Below are 17050 nucleotides of genomic sequence, written 5' to 3'. Positions count from 1 at the left end.
TATATATATATATACGTATATATATATATATACGTATATATATATATACGTATATATATATATACGTATATATATATATATACGTATATATATATATACGTATATATATACGTATATATACATATACATATATATATATATATATATATATATATATATATATATATACGTATATATATACAGTGGACCCCGCATAATGATCACCGAATGCGACCAATTATGTAAGTGTATTTATGTAAGTGCGTTTCTACATGTATGTTTGGGTGTCTGAAATGGACTAATCTACTTCACAATATTCCTTATGGGAACAAATTCGGTCAGTACTGGCACCTGAACATACTTCTGGAGTGAAAAAATATCGTTAACCGGGGGTTCACTGTATATATATATATAATTTTTTTACAGCTATCTTGGATCCTGGTAAATTCTTGTTGGAGTATTCATTAGCTGACACTGGTGATTACTTTGTGTTTGTATATTGGTTTGTGAATACAGTACACACACACATGTACATGTACACCCACGTGCATATTCATGCATACACAACTCTAAAGATAATGTCTGGTAAAAAAAATTGAGTTGAGCAGTTTAAGAACATCCAGCACTTACCCATTATTCACTGTGCTTCCCTACAAAGTACTGTACTTTCTTTCCACAGCTAAGCACTTTTTTCAGAACCTGTTATGCCTATTCACTTCTGGTGTTCTTTAGAAATGTATAGTTTTCAGTATCCTGTATATTACCAGTAATAATATAGATGTAATCAATTACAGTATTATTATTATTACTGTATTATTAATATTATTACATTCATGGAGAGTGCTAAATCTGTAAGGGCCATTCAGTGCTACATGGTAGGGATGAAATAAACAAGGACATCAGCTAAAAGGTGTGGAGAAGTCATAACTGATGTCACAAGTCAGTATCAGTTAGAAATCCTTTAGTTAGTGTCTGTTCATTCTCACCTATATGTGGTTACAGAGGTTGATTCACAGCTCCTGGTCCTGCCTCTTCATTAGCCACTACTAGGTCCACTCTCTATTGGCCTTGTACCTCTTCTTAAAGCTATGTATAGATTCTGCCTCTACCACTTCAGTCTCCAGATTATTCCACTTCCTGACAACTCTAAGGCTGAAGACATAATTTCTAACATCCCCATGACTCATCTAGGTTTCCAACTTCTAGCTGTGCCCTGTTTTGTGTGAGTGTGTCATGTGCACATTATTGATAAAACTGTCAGAGATGGTGGACAAAGTATGCATAGCAGGGCATTAGATATAATTAGTACTGTGTATCTTCCTTTCAAGGAAGTTATGGGACTAGTTGTACAGGAGGCTGTTAAAGCATGAGGATGCTGTGTTTAATAAAATACTCCAACTGGATTATTTGCTGGTTCAACAAGTTCTTTACATACCTGGACACATTGCTATTTTTGCTCTACAGTGAATATTTGAATAAATACTATTCACAAAAAGCACTAAGCCCATGAAGGTTATGCAGTACTACATGGCAGAGGAAAAAATAAACTGTGGGTAGAATGTCTCCAACTCTCCATTTTTTTTTTTTTTTTTTTTTTTGCTGGAACCTGTAGGACATGGCAAGATTTTCAGATAATTCACTAATGGTAATTCTTCTATTTGAATTGATCAAGTCAAGAGCATGATCAAATTACTAATATCTTGTAAGAAATTGCACATACCTCCATTGATCACTCACTGCATTACACTCTATGGGTTTTCTACTTCCTGAGACAGGCATACTTACAAAAATGTTGCTTAATTCAAAAGATGCTTCAATAGCAATTCTCAAGTTTGTGTTTATGTCTTTTATGTATTCTGTCACCCTTACGATTACAGTAGCTGCTCATACTGGCGAGACATGATATTCACCATGAATTGCAGCAGTGACTACTTTCCTAAGCAGAATAGAAAATAGATGATGCAACGGTCTTAAAAGTCATAACAGGTACTGCATACACTAATATAATGGACATCACTTTTTTCAACCACTGGTGTTAGCTCATAATGTATTCACTCTGAAAATTCTTTTATCACACCTCATGTATGCATACAAAACACACACACACATATATAATCATACTGCACTATTGTAGGAAACAGTTATCACTAGCCTCAGCCTGGAGCACAAAATACATCTTCTTGTCTCTTTATTTTGAAGGGTGTACAGCAATAAATATGAATAGTATCTCACAAAATATAAAAATGAGACACTTTTATTAGAAAATATGAAAAGAAAAATATACCATATACTGTACAATTTTTTATACAGCATATGATAAGTGCTGCAATTATCATTTGCTGTATACTTATCTGTTTGCAAAATGACAAGAGGTACTATATCTAAAATTACTAATAAAAAGTAATGAATGTAGATTGTGAAGCAAGGTTGGAAATGGTTGATGGTGGAATATGGGAGGGTATGTAAAGGAAATTAAAAGTGAACATAAATAAGAGCAAGGTGAAAAGGGTAAAAAAAAAAAAATGTAGGTAATGAAAGACTGGATATTAGATTAGAGGGAGGGAGTATGGAAGAAGTAAATGAATTCAGATATCTGGGCACTGACTTGTTGGCAGTTGGGTCTATGAAAAATTAGGTGAACCATAAAACAGATGAAGGAAAAAACATGGGTGGTGAATAGAGGCAGCTGTGAGACAGAATTTCATCCAAGGAGGCAAATGAAGGAATGTACCAGAGTATAGTAGTACCAACACTATTATATAGGTGTGAAGTATGAGTTTATATACTGTAGTGAGGAAGTTGGAGACAGTGAAGATGTGTAGTATGAATATTATGCAGAGAATTCGGTGTGTGGAAATTAGAAGATATGAGGTTACCAAGAGTAGGTCTGACAAATGTCAATGAGGTGGTTTATGCATTTAAAGAGGATAGAACAAAATAGGATAACAAAGAGGGCACATAACTCTGTGGTGGAGGGAAGGGGGGGAAGGGATAATCACCCTAGGAAAGGATGGAATGGGTATAAGAGGTTTTGAGTGGTGAGGGCTTGAACATCTAACAGGCTTATGTGAGCATGTTAGATTGGAATTCAGGCAAATTGATTTTATGACTTGATGTGCTGCTAGAGTGTAAGCAATGTAACACTTATGAAGGTATTTAGGAAAACCACTTAGTGGACTTTAATCCTGAAGGTGAGAAGGACAATGCCTGCACTCTGAAGGAAAAAGGGGGTTGAGGATGTTGCAGTTTGGAGGATCATTTGAGCTGTGATCTCAGCACACTTCTGGCAAGATAGCAATTGAATTAATGATGGTGAAGGTTTTTGCTCTTTTTTTTTAAGGGGGGGGGGAGTCACAATATATTAGTGGGAGAGAGGTGGTGTGTTAAAAAAAATTGAGGGGCTGAAAGGATTAGACAAGTATAGAATAGAACCTGAGAGACAGTTATTATGTAACCAAAGTTGTACAAGAAAAGTTATGCTAGTATTAAGGAGTTTTTTAACACCAGTCATCTCCCACTGAAAATCTAATATAAAGTAAGAATTGACATAGCTGCATTTTTTCTATAGTACGTAGCTTTTAGAAGTAAAAAGAAAAAAAAAAAAAAAAGCTGCAAAAGTTGATGGAGAAGGTTGGAAGGGTTTGTAAAAGAAGGAAGTACATAAATAGACACAAAACAAGATTAAGGTAATAGGAGTAAATAGAATTTAAAAAGATCTGTCAGATTGAAAGGAACAAGTATGAAGTGAATGTATAGTACTTGTTGTGGATGTGTTAGTATACAATTATAAGAAAGGTCAGGGAAATCAAGAAACAGAAGGAAAGTACAATAACAGCATGTCGAGGAACCTACAAAAAGAAAAAAATGTTTGTCAGTGAATGCCAAAAGAGGAATGTTACGATTACAGTGGCACTGATGAGTCTGAAAGTTGTAGCAAAAAAAGAAAGCTGGAGGCAGTGGAAATATTGTATCTCAGATCAATGTTTGGTTTGAATGTGATGAAGACAATGAGAAGCACAGAAATCAGAAGACCGTTCTTGTATGAGAGGTACAATTCTAAAAGCATAAAAAAGGTTGTGATGGTTTGGTCAAGTAGAAAGGGTGGAGCAAGACAGGTTGATTAAGAGGGATGCAGGATGTAGGGAGGACATCTGAAGAAGAGTTGGAGGGAGGATGTGAAGAAGATATGAGTTTGAGCATTAAGTACCAATTAGAGGGAAGTGGTGTATGGGAGCTGTGTGCTATTGGAGGGTTTGCATCAATGAATGTACTTAGGAAAACCAGTTAGCAGAAACCGAGTTTTACAGGCAAAAAGTGCATTGCCTACATTTTGAAAAATCAAGCAGGGATGATGCAGGTCAGTGGATCATCACTAGATTGTGATGTCTTTACCTTTTTGGAAAGACAGCTAGGGAGTGAGTGACTGTGAAAAGTTTTTCTTCTTTGCATCACCCTGCTTTAATTGGAAATGGCTGGTATTAAAAGAAATACATACACACATTCAGCATAGTTCTTAAATTTTATATCATTTGCTGATACACTTATATACATTTTAAGCATTACACAGGATCCAAAACATTATACAAAACCTTTCTATAAATTTTTTTTGCATCACAACACCATGACATACAAAATGATTATAAATGTTTGGCCACAAAAACTAAAAATATTATTAAATTTAATGGTACTTACAGTATACATATAGTTATATACTGTAAGTACCATTAGAGCTTGACCCTATCTATCAACTCCAACACCTTTTCATAGATATTTAAAGGGAGAAAAAGTAAAATCAGATGTCTGTTTCCACAGTATGCACATTTCTATAAAAAAGGAAGACTGCATACTTTTCATTTGGCATTTCTCTTAATTTGTAAAATACCAGGCATATATGTATGTATATACAGTGGTACCTCGGTAAACATCCACTATGAAATAAATCTGTTTGGAAGTGAAAATTTTTGCTTGGTATACAATCTTTGGAATACGACTTGTGTGTTAGAACTTGTATGGGTCAAAATGAGTCACGACACCACGCGCTACCCTTGTTTATCTCTCTTGTTGTGTTTGGGCCAAGCGTAAAAAGTTATTCAGAGAAGAAAAACCTGCCTCTGAAGGCCCTCCTCATAATAGACAATGCTCCAGCTCACCCTCCAAGCTTGCAGGAATATGTGCTGCAGGAGTTGATTTCATCACTATAAAGTTTCTTCCCCCTAACACAACTCCTCTCATTCAGCCCATGGATCAGGAGGTCATCAGTAATTTCAAGAAACTCTACACTAAAGCACTATTCCAGAGGTGCTCTGAAGTGACCTCTGACACAGAGTTAACCCTGAGAGAGTTTTGGAAAGATCACTTTACTATCACCCACTGCATAACTCTCATTGACAAATCCTGGCAGGAAGTTTCACACAGAACAATGAACTCTCCTTGGAGGAATCTGTAGCCAGAAGCAGTAGCTGAAAAGGACTTTGAGGGTTTTGAGGCTGTCTATAGTGGAGGATACTGTCTCTCTGGGCAGGTTCATGGGTCTGGATGTGTGATGGTGATATGGAGGAGTTAGTGAAGGGGCACAGGGAAGAGCTGACCACTGAGGAGCTGCAAGAACTTGAGGAGGAGGAGCATAAGACTAAGATGGATGCACTCTCTAGAGGAAGCCCCTACTTCATTAATCAAGGAAATCTTTGCCAAATGGATGGACGTCAAAAACTTTGTGGAGAAGTATCACCCCAACAAAGCCCAAACAAGCCGCAATAGAATTGTCTGAAATGATCAGACAATGTCACAGTTCCAAAACATCCTGAGGAGAAGGCAGAAGCAAAGTTCTTTGGAAAGATTTTTAGGAAAAGTCAAACCTGGTGAGCTTCAACCAAGTCCCAATAGGAAAAAGCGACAGAAAAGAGAAGGGAACTCTCCTTCCAAACAATAACATTTCCTCTTCCTCCCTTCTCGGCACTATCCTAGTAGGCACTTGACTTTTTTCAACAAAGTGAGGTTAAATTTGCATTTATTTCATCTAATTCTTTTGTATTTTTGTATTTATTTTAGTATTAAGCAGTGCTTAAATTACATATTTTAGTATTAAGCAGCACTGAAATTATTTTATACAACCCCATCAATAAATAATATGCCAATAACAACAGGATTTTTTTCACAGGAACGGATTAATCGTTTTCCCTACGTTTCTTATGGGAAAATTCATTTAGTATACGTCCTGTATATTAACTAAAACACACACACACATACACACAATGTATATGTGTATATATATATATATATATATATATATATATACGTATATATATATATATATATACGTATATATATATATATATACGTATATTTATATATATATATACAGTGGACCCCCGCATAACGATGGCATCACATAGCGATTTTTCCGCATAACGATTACTTTTATCGCAAAATTTTTGCCGCGCATACCGATTAAAAACCCGCTTACCGATTTTCGTCCGAGACGCGTCCAATGTGCCCTCACATGTGCCGGCCGTCCCATTGTTTACCAGCCAGCCTCCGCGGTAACATCCAAGCATACACTCGGAATATTTCGTATTATTACAGTGTTTTTGGTGCTGTTTCTGGAAAATAAGTGACCATGGGCCCCAAGAAAGCTTCTAGTGCCAACCCTGTGGTAAAAAGGGTGAGAATTAGTATGGAAATTAAGAAAGATTTTGAAGGGTTTGGGGCTAACCCTGAGAAGCCTATGCCAGTTGTGGAATCCATTGTGCCTACTTCAAAGATTAAGGAAATGTGTGCACAGTGGGTTGAACTGCAAACCTTTATAGATGAAAATCACCCTGACACAGCTGTTGCAAGCCGTGCTGGTGACTATTTCAATGACAATGTTATGGCCCATTTTAGGAAAGTCTTGAAGGAACGGGAGGTACAGAGCTCTATGGACAGATTTGTTGTGCGACAGAGGTCCAGTGACTCTCAAGCTGGTCCTAGTGGCATTAAAAGAAGAAGGGAAGTAACCCCAGAAAAGGACTTGCTACCTCAAGTCCTAATGGAAGGGGATTCCCCTTCTAAACAGTAAGAAGATAATGCTCTCCCCTCCTCCCATCCCATCAATCATCACCAGATCTTCAATAAAAGTAAGTGTCATGTAATTGTGCATGCCTTTTTCAGTTTGTGTGTATTAAAATTAACATTTCATGTGGTAAAAAAAAAATTTTTTCATACTTTTGGGCGTCTTGCACGGATTAATTTTATTTCCATTATTTCTTATGGGGAAAATTCATTCGCATAACGATTATTTCGCATAACGATGAGCCCTCTTGCACGGATTAAAATCGTTAACCGGGGGTCCACTGTATATATATATATATATATATATACATATATATATATACATATATATATATATATATATACATATATATATATATATATATATATATATATATGATTTTCTTTCTTTTTTGGGTCACCCTGCCTCGGTGGGAGACGACCAACTTGTTGAAAAAAAAAAAAAAATATATATATATATATATATATCCCAGGTAGTAGGTTGGTAGACAGCAACTGCCCAGGGAGGTACTACCGTCCTGCCAAGTGAGTGTAAAACGGAAACCTGTAATTGTTTTACATGATGGTAGGATTGCTGGTGTCATTTTTCTGTCTCATAAACATGCAAGATTTCAGGTACGTCTTGCTACTTCTACTTACTCTTAGGTCACACTACACATACATGTACAAGAATATATATACACACCCCTCTGGGTTTTCTTCTATTTTCTTTCTAGTTCTTATTCTTGTTTATTTCCTCTTATCTCCATGGGGAAGTGGAACAGAATTCTTCCTCCGTAAGCCATGCGTGTTGTAAGAGGCGACTAAAATGCTGAGAGCAAGGGGCTAGTAACCTCTTCTCCTGTATATATTACTAAATGTACAGTGGACCCCCGCATACCGTTGGCATCACATAACGTTTAATCCGCATACCGATACATTTTATCGCTAAAAACCACTTAAAAACCCGCTCACCGCTGTTCGTCCGAGACGCGTCCAATGTGCGCCTTAGCCAGCCTCACATGTTCCGCCGGTGGCATTGTTTACCAGCCAGCCTCCGCGGTAGCATCCAAGCATACAATCGTAACATTTCGTATTATTACAGTGTTTTTGGTGATTTTATCTGGAAAATAAGTGACCATGGACCCCAAGAAAGCTTCTAGTGCCAACCCTACAGCAATAAGGGTGAGAATTACTATAGAGATGAAGAAAAAGATCATTGATAATTATGAAAGTGGAGTGCGTGTCTCCGAGCTGGCCAGGTTGTATAATAAACCCCAATCAACAATCTCTACTATTGGTGGTACAGCTGCTGCTGCTGCTGTAGCATCGTCTGCTGCTGCTGTAGCATCATCTGCTGCTGCTGTAGCATTGTCTGCTGCTGCTGTAGCACTGTCAGCTGCTGCTGCTGCTGTAGCATCGTCTGCTGCTGCTGTAGCATCGTCTGCTGCTGCTGTAGCATCGTCTGCTGCTGCTGTAGCATCGTCTGCTGCTGCTGCTGCTGTAGCATCGTCTGCTGCTGCTGCTGCTGTAGCATCGTCTGCTGCTGCTGTAGCATCGTCTGCTGCTGCTGCTGCTGCTGTAGCATCGTCTGTTGCTGCTGTAGCATCGTCTGCTGCTGCTGCTGCTGCTGTAGCATCGTCTGTTGCTGCTGTACCACTGTCAGCTGCTGCTGCTGCTGTAGCACCGTTGTTGGTGTGGCTTATTGAGAATACCAAGAAACAATTAACCCCAGAGGATTTTCCACCCAGGATAACCCAAAAAAGTCAGTGTCATCGAAGACTGTCTAACTTATTTCCATTGGGGTCCTTAATCTTGTCTCCCAGGATGCAACCCACACCAGTCGACTAACACCCAGGTGAACAGGGAAAAATGCCTGGAACTAGTGCTCATATTGGTGAATTTAAAGCCAGCAAAGGTTGGTTTGAGAGATTTAAGAATTGTAGTGACATACACAGTGTGATAAGGCATGTTCTGGAAGAAAATACCAAACAGGACCTACAGTACTCAGGAGGAAAAGGCACTCCCAGGACACAGTGTCTCATCAGTCATTGCTGCATCTTCAATAAAGGTAAGTGTCATTTATTCTTCATTTAGTAGACTAGTACATGCACAATATATACTGTGCATGTACTACTCTACTATTGTGCATGTATCCTTCTCTTTGTGTGTAGGAAAATGTATATTTCATGTGGTAAAAATTTTTTTTTCATACTTTTGGGTGTCTTGCACGGATTAATTTGATTTCCATTATTTCTTATGGGGAAAATTCATTCGCATACCGATTATTTCGCATACCAATGAGCCCTCTTGCACGGATTAAAATCGGTATGTGGGGGTCCACTGTAAAAGGAGAAACTTTCGTTTTTCCTTTTGGGCCACCCCACCTCAGTGGGATACGGCCGGTGTGTTGAAAGAAAGAGAGAACCATGGTGACATTACAGATCCCTGTCTAAGACCTACTTTTACCAGGAAGTAGTCTCCCTCTCTTCTGCACACCCTAACCTGAGCCTCACTATGCTCATAAAAACTCTTAACAGCATTTAGTAACTTACCACCTATTCCATATACGTACTTGCAACATCTGCCAGATTGCTCCCCTATCCACTCTATCATATGCCTTTTCTAAATCCATAAATGCAATAAAAACTTCCCTACCTTTATCTAAATACTGTGTGTATATATATATATATATATATATATATATATATATATATATATATATATATATATATATATATATATATATATATATATATATATATCTTCTTCGTCTTTCAACACACCGGCCGTATCCCACCGAGGCAGGGTGGCCCAAAAAGAAAAACAAAAGTTTCTCTTTTTTAAGTTTAGTAATTTATACAAGAGAAGGGGTTACTAGCCCCTTGCTCCCGGCATTTTAGTCGCCTCGTACAACACGCATGGCTTACGGAGGAAGAATTCTGTTCCACTTCCCCATGGAGGTAAGAGGAAATAAGCAAGAACAAGAACTAGAAAGAAAATAGCAGAAAACCCAGAGGTGTGTGTGTGTGTATATATATGCTTGTACATGTATGTGTAGTGTGACCTAAGTGTAAGTAGAAGTAGCAAGACGTACCTGAAATCTTGCATGTTTATGAGACAGAAAAAAGGACACCAGCAATCCTACCATCATGTAAAAAAATTACAGGTTTCCGTTTTACGCTCACTTGGCAGGACGGGTGGTTGCTGTCTACCAACCTACTACCTACATATATCTTTCTTTCAACACACCGGCCGTATCCCACCGAGGCGGGGTGGCCCAAAAGGAAAAACGAAAGTTTCTCCTTTTACATTTAGTAATATATACAGGAGAAGGGGTTACTAGCCCCTTGCTCCCGGCATTTTAGTCGCCTCTTACAACACGCATAGCTTACGGAGGAAGAATTCTGATCCACTTCCCCATGGAGGTAAGAGGAAATAAACAAGAACAAGAACTAGAAAGAAAATAGAAGAAAACCCAAAGGGGTGTGTATATATATGCTTGTACATGTGTAGTGTGACCTAAGTGTAAGCAGAAGTAGCAAGACGTACCTGAAATCTTGCATGTTTATGAGACAGAAAAAAGGACACCAGCAATCCTACCATCATGTAAAAAAATTACAGGTTTCCGTTTTACGCTCACTTGGCAGGACGGGTAGTTGCTGTCTACCAACCTACTACCTACATATATATATATATATATATATATATATATATTTTTTTTTTTCAACAAGTCGGCCGTCTCCCACCGAGGCAGGGTGACCCAAAAAAGAAAGAAAATCCCCAAAAAGAAAATACTTTCATCATCATTCAACACTTTCACCACACTCGCACATTATCACTGTTTTTGCAGAGGTGCTCAGAATACAACAGTCTAGAAGCATACACATATAAAGATACACAACATATCCCTCCAAACTGCCAATATCCCAAACCCCTCCTTTAAAGTGCAGGCATTGTACTTCCCATTTCCAGGACTCAAGTCCGACTATATGAAAATAACCGGTTTCCCTGAATCCCTTCACTAAATATTACCCTGCTCACACTCCAACAGATCGTCAGGTCCCAAGTACCATTCGTCTCCATTCACTCCTATCTAACACGCTCACGCACGCTTGCTGGAAGTCCAAGCCCCTTACCCACAAAACCTCCTTTACCCCCTCTCTCCAACCCTTTCGAGGACGACCCCTACCCCGCCTTCCTTCCCCTATAGATTTATATGCTTTCCATGTCATTCTACTTTGATCCATTCTCTCTAAATGACCAAACCACCTCAACAACCCCTCTTCTGCCCTCTGACTAATACTTTTATTAACTCCACACCTTCTCCTAATTTCCACACTCCGAATTTTCTGCATAATATTTACACCACACATTGCCCTTAAACAGGACATCTCCACTGCCTCCAACCGTCTCCTCGCTGCTGCATTTACCACCCAAGCTTCACACCCATATAAGAGTGTTGGTACTACTATACTTTCATACATTCCCTTCTTTGCCTCCATAGATAACGTTTTTTGACTCCACATATACCTCAACGCACCACTCACCTTTTTTCCCTCATCAATTCTATGATTAACCTCATCCTTCATAAATCCATCCGCCGACACGTCAACTCCCAAGTATCTGAAAACATTCACTTCTTCCATACTCCTCCTCCCCAATTTGATATCCAATTTTTCTTTATCTAAATCATTTGACACCCTCATCACCTTACTCTTTTCTATGTTCACTTTCAACTTTCTACCTTTACACACATTCCCAAACTCATCCACTAACCTTTGCAATTTTTCTTTAGAATCTCCCATAAGCACAGTATCATCAGCAAAAAGTAACTGTGTCAATTCCCATTTTGAATTTGATTCCCCATAATTTAATCCCACCCCTCTCCCAAACACCCTAGCATTTACTTCCTTAACAACTCCATCTATAAATATATTAAACAACCATGGTGACATTACACATCCCTGTCTAAGACCTACTTTTACCGGGAAGTAGTCTCCCTCTCTTCTACACACCCTAACCTGAGCCTCACTATCCTCATAAAAGCTCTTTACAGCATTTAGTAACTTACCACCTATTCCAAAAACTTGCAACATCTGCCACATTGCTCCTCTATCCACTCTATCATATGCCTTTTCTAAATCCATAAATGCAATAAAAACTTCCCTATCTTTATCTAAATACTGTTCACATATATGCTTCAATGTAAACACCTGATCTACACATCCCCTACCCACTCTAAAACCTCCTTGCTCATCCGCAATCCTACATTTTGTCTTACCTCTAATTCTTTCAATTATAACCCTACCGTACACTTTTCCTGGTATACTCAGTAAGCTTATTCCTCTATAATTTTTACAGTCTCTTTTGTCCCCTTTCCCTTTATATAAAGGGACTATACATGCTCTCTGCCAATCCCTAGGTACCTTCCCCTCTTTCATACATTTATTAAACAAAAGTACCAACCACTCCAACACTATATCCCCCCCTGCTTTTAACATTTCTGTCATGATCCCATCAGTTCCAGCTGCTTTACCCCCTTTCATTTTACGTAATGCCTCACGTACCTCCCCCACACTTACATTCTGCTCTTCTTCACTCCTAAAAGATGGTGTACCTCCCTGACCAGTGCATAAAATTACTGCCTCTGTTTCTTCCTTAACATTTAAAAGTTCCTCAAAATATTCTCGCCATCTACCCAATACCTCCATCTCCCCATCTACTAACTCCCCTACTCTGTTTTTAACTGACAAATCCATATTTTCCCTAGGCTTTCTTAACTTGTTTAACTCACTCCAAAAATTTTTCTTATTTTCATAAAAATTTCTTGACAGTGCCTCTCCCACTCTTTCATCTGCTCTCCTTTTGCACTCTCTCACCACTCTCTTTACCTTTCTTTTACTCTCCATATACTCTGCTCTTCTTATAACACTTCTGCTTTGTAAAAACCTCTCATAAGCTACCTTTTTCTCTTTTATCACACCCTTTACTTCATCATTCCACCAATCACTCCTCTTTCCTCCTGCCCCCACCCTCCTATAACCACAAACTTCTGCCCCACATTCTAATACTGCATTTTTAAAACTATTCCAACCCTCTTCAACCCCCCCACTACTCATCTTTGCACTAGCCCACCTTTCTGCCAATAGTCGCTTATATCTCACCCGAACTTCCTCCTCCCTTAGTTTATACACTTTCACCTCCCTCTTACTTGTTGTTGCCACCTTCCTCTTTTCCCATCTACCTCTTACTCTAACTGTAGCTACAACTAAATAATGATCCGATATATCAGTTGCCCCTCTATAAACATGTACATCCTGGAGCCTACCCATCAACCTTTTATCCACCAATACATAATCTAATAAACTACTTTCATTACGTGCTACATCATACCTTGTATATTTATTTATCCTCTTTTTCATAAAATATGTATTACTTATTACCAAATTTCTTTCTACACATAGCTCAATTAAAGGCTCCCCATTTACATTTACCCCTGGCACCCCAAATTTACCTACTACTCCTTCCATAACATTTTTACCCACTTTAGCATTGAAATCCCCAACCACCATTACTCTCACACTTGATTCAAAACTCCCCACGCATTCACTCAACATTTCCCAAAATCTCTCTCTCTCCTCTACACTTCTCTCTTCTCCAGGTGCATACACGCTTATTATAACCCACTTTTCACATCCAATCTTTATTTTACTCCACATAATCCTTGAATTAATACATTTATAGTCCCTCTTTTCCTGCCATAGCTTATCCTTCAACATTATTGCTACTCCTTCTTTAGCTCTAACTCTATTTGAAACCCCTGACCTAATCCCATTTATTCCTCTCCACTGAAACTCTCCCACCCCCTTCAGCTTTGTTTCACTTAAAGCCAGGACATCCAGCTTCTTCTCATTCATAACATCCACAATCATCTCTTTCTTATCATCTGCACAACATCCACGCACATTCAGACTTCCCACTTTGACAATTTTCTTCTTATTATTCTTTTTAGTAATCTTTACAGGAAAAGGGGTTACTAGCCCATTGTTCCCGGCATTTTAGTTGACTTTTACAACACGCATGGCTTACGGAGGAAAGATTCTTATTCCACTTCCCCATGGATATAAAAGGAAAATTAATAAGACCAAGAACTATTAAGATAAAATCAAAGAAAACTCAGATGAGTGTGTATAAATAAATGTGTACATGTATGTGTAGTGTATATATATATATATATATACAGTGGTCCTTCAATAATCGTATGGCTCGATAGTCATCCTTTTCGGAAATCGTCGCGTTATTTTTGTCCAAACATTGGCTTGCAAATGGTCGGTTGACTCGCTAATCGTCGTTCGTCTTGGACGCGTACTCATGGCTCTGAGCCGCCTTGGCCTCCCTTCCCAGCCAGTGTGGCATTGTTTACCAGTGAGTGACAGTCCCCTCACTTGTTCATACAAAATATTTCATAATATTCCATTCATTTTAGTGCTTGCAAGTGCTAAATAAGCTACCATGGCTCCAAAGAAAGCTCCTAGTGCCAAGCCTTTGGTAAAGAAGGTGAGAAATACGACTGAATTTAAGAAAAACATCATTGAACAATATGAAAGTGGCGTACGTGTGGCCGAACTGGCCAGGATGTATAACAAATCCCATACAACCATATCTTCCATTGTGGCCAAGAAAAAGGAAATCAAGGAAGCTGTTGTTGCAAAGGGAGTAAATATGCTGACAAAAATGAGATCACCAGTACTCGAAGATGTTGAGAAGTTATTATTGGTGTGGATAAATGAGAAACAATCAACAGGAGATACTCTTATGACGTCGATTATTTGTGAAAAAGCTAGGCAGTTGCATGACGATTTGGTAAAGAAACTGCCTGCAATGAGTACTGATAATTGTGAATTTAAGGCCAGCAAAGTTTGGTTTGAGAGATTTAACTCTTTCAGGGTTTCTGACGTACTAGTACGGCTTACGCACCAGGGTTTTTGATGTACTAGTATGCCTAAATTTTAGCGCCCTCAAATCTAGTGAGAGAAAATTGGTAGGCCTACATATGAAAGAATGGGTCTATGTGGTCAGTGTGCGCAGTATAAAAAAAATCCTGCAGCACACAGTGTGTAATGAGAAAAAAAAACTTTGACAGTGTTTTTGGTTTAAAACAGCGACTTTGCACTGTATTTTCGTATGGTATTTATGAAGGTATTTAGTTTTCCTGGTCTTATTTTATAGAATGGATGACATATTACAGAAATTGAGACGATTTTGATTGGTTTTACAATGAAAAGTACCTTGAAATTGAGCTCAAAGTAGCAAAAACCTTCGATTTTTGCCAAAGTTCAAAAGTAAACAAATCATGCTACACGTCCAATACACGTCAACTGGTGAGTCTAATATTCTTTCACAAGTGCGCTGATATTACTTATACCATTTCTACACTAACGCAGTAGTCTGCATAACAGTAAATCTTCTATTTTTTGTGAGAATAAAAATTCAAAGTGGAAAGCAAAAGAATGTAAGAGGGGCATGGGGACGCGACTAATGAACAGAGGAAATGTTATTTTAGTGCCAGGAACGTCTTTCTTGTTTATTCTGGACCCTTTTTGGAAATTGGCATCTTTTGAAATTTGTGTGAAATTGGCAAAATTGCTAAATTCTGGCCACTGTATTGGATAGTTGAAATCGGTAAATGGGTGGTTTCTTGTACTCATTCGATAGAAAAAAATGGAGTTCTAGCAAAATAATTATGATTTCTGTCGACAAGTACACTGGAATTGGCCGAAAATAGGGCTCAAAGTGGGCAAAATCGCCGATGCGTAAACATTGTTGAGACCGCTAACTTCGTGAGAGCATAATTCCATAAGTTTTCCATCAAATTTCATACTTTTGGTCTCATTATTATCGGGAAAAGATTCCATATCTTTTCATAAGAAATTTTTTTTTTTTTTTTTGAAATTTGGGCGACCCTGAGAACAAGTCTGGGAGAGGGCTTTCCACCCTGAAAGGTTAAGAAACGGAGAAGAGAAGTAACCCCAGAAAAGGACTTGGTACCTGAGGTGTTGATGGAAGGGGATTCCCCTTCCAAACTGTAAATAATCCAATCTCTCTCCTCCTCCAGTCTTCCATACACTAAGAAGAATCACCAATAAAGGTAAGTGTTATGCTGTTAATGTTTCATTCATCATGTCCCATTGTATTGTTTATGTACTACATCTATATTTCATGTAAAAAATTTTTTTGTTTTAATACTTCTGGGTGTCAGGAACGGATTAAATGTATTTACATTATTTCTTATGGGGAAAATTGATTCGAAAATCGTCTATTTCGATAATCGTCGCACTTCCAGGAACGGATTAACGGTGATAAACAAGGGACCACTGTAATAATAATAATAATAATGATGAAAGAAATCTAAGCATAAATAATGGAGTTCACTTGTCAGCAATTAGCCACTCCTTAGAGGTAATTTCGAATGGTTTTTATGGTTGTATTCTCGTTTTTTTGGTCTCATTAATAAAATGGAAGATATATTACAGAAATGGATGTGATTTTGATTTCTTTCACGACGAAGAGTGCCTTGAAATTGAGCTCAACCTAGGACAAAAGGTCAATTGCTTGGCTGTTTCAGAGTAAACAAATGACGTCACTGTCCATTCCAATATGCAGTCGTGAATGGGTTGACATTATTTATACAATTATTGCAATAAGGAATAACAGTAAATCTTATATTTTTTGTGTGAATAAAAATTACAAATTTATATAATAATAATAATAATAATAATAATAATAATAATAATAATAATAATAATAATAATAATAATCATAGGAAGTAGGTTGATAGACAGTAACCACCCAGGGAGGTACTACCGTCCTGCCAAGTGAGTGTAAAGCGAAAGCCTGTAATTGTTTTACATGATGATAGGATTGCTGGTGTCCTTTTTTCTGTCTCATGAACATGCAAGATTTCAGGTATGTCTTGCTACTTCTACTTTCACTTAGGTCACACTACACATACATGTACAAGCACATATATACACACCCC

The sequence above is a fragment of the Cherax quadricarinatus genome, chromosome 15, assembly GCF_038502225.1.
Source record: "Cherax quadricarinatus isolate ZL_2023a chromosome 15, ASM3850222v1, whole genome shotgun sequence".
Lineage (NCBI taxonomy): Eukaryota > Metazoa > Arthropoda > Malacostraca > Decapoda > Parastacidae > Cherax > Cherax quadricarinatus.
The sequence above is the reverse complement of the archived record's forward strand: the minus strand, read 5'-3'. Positions refer to the sequence as shown.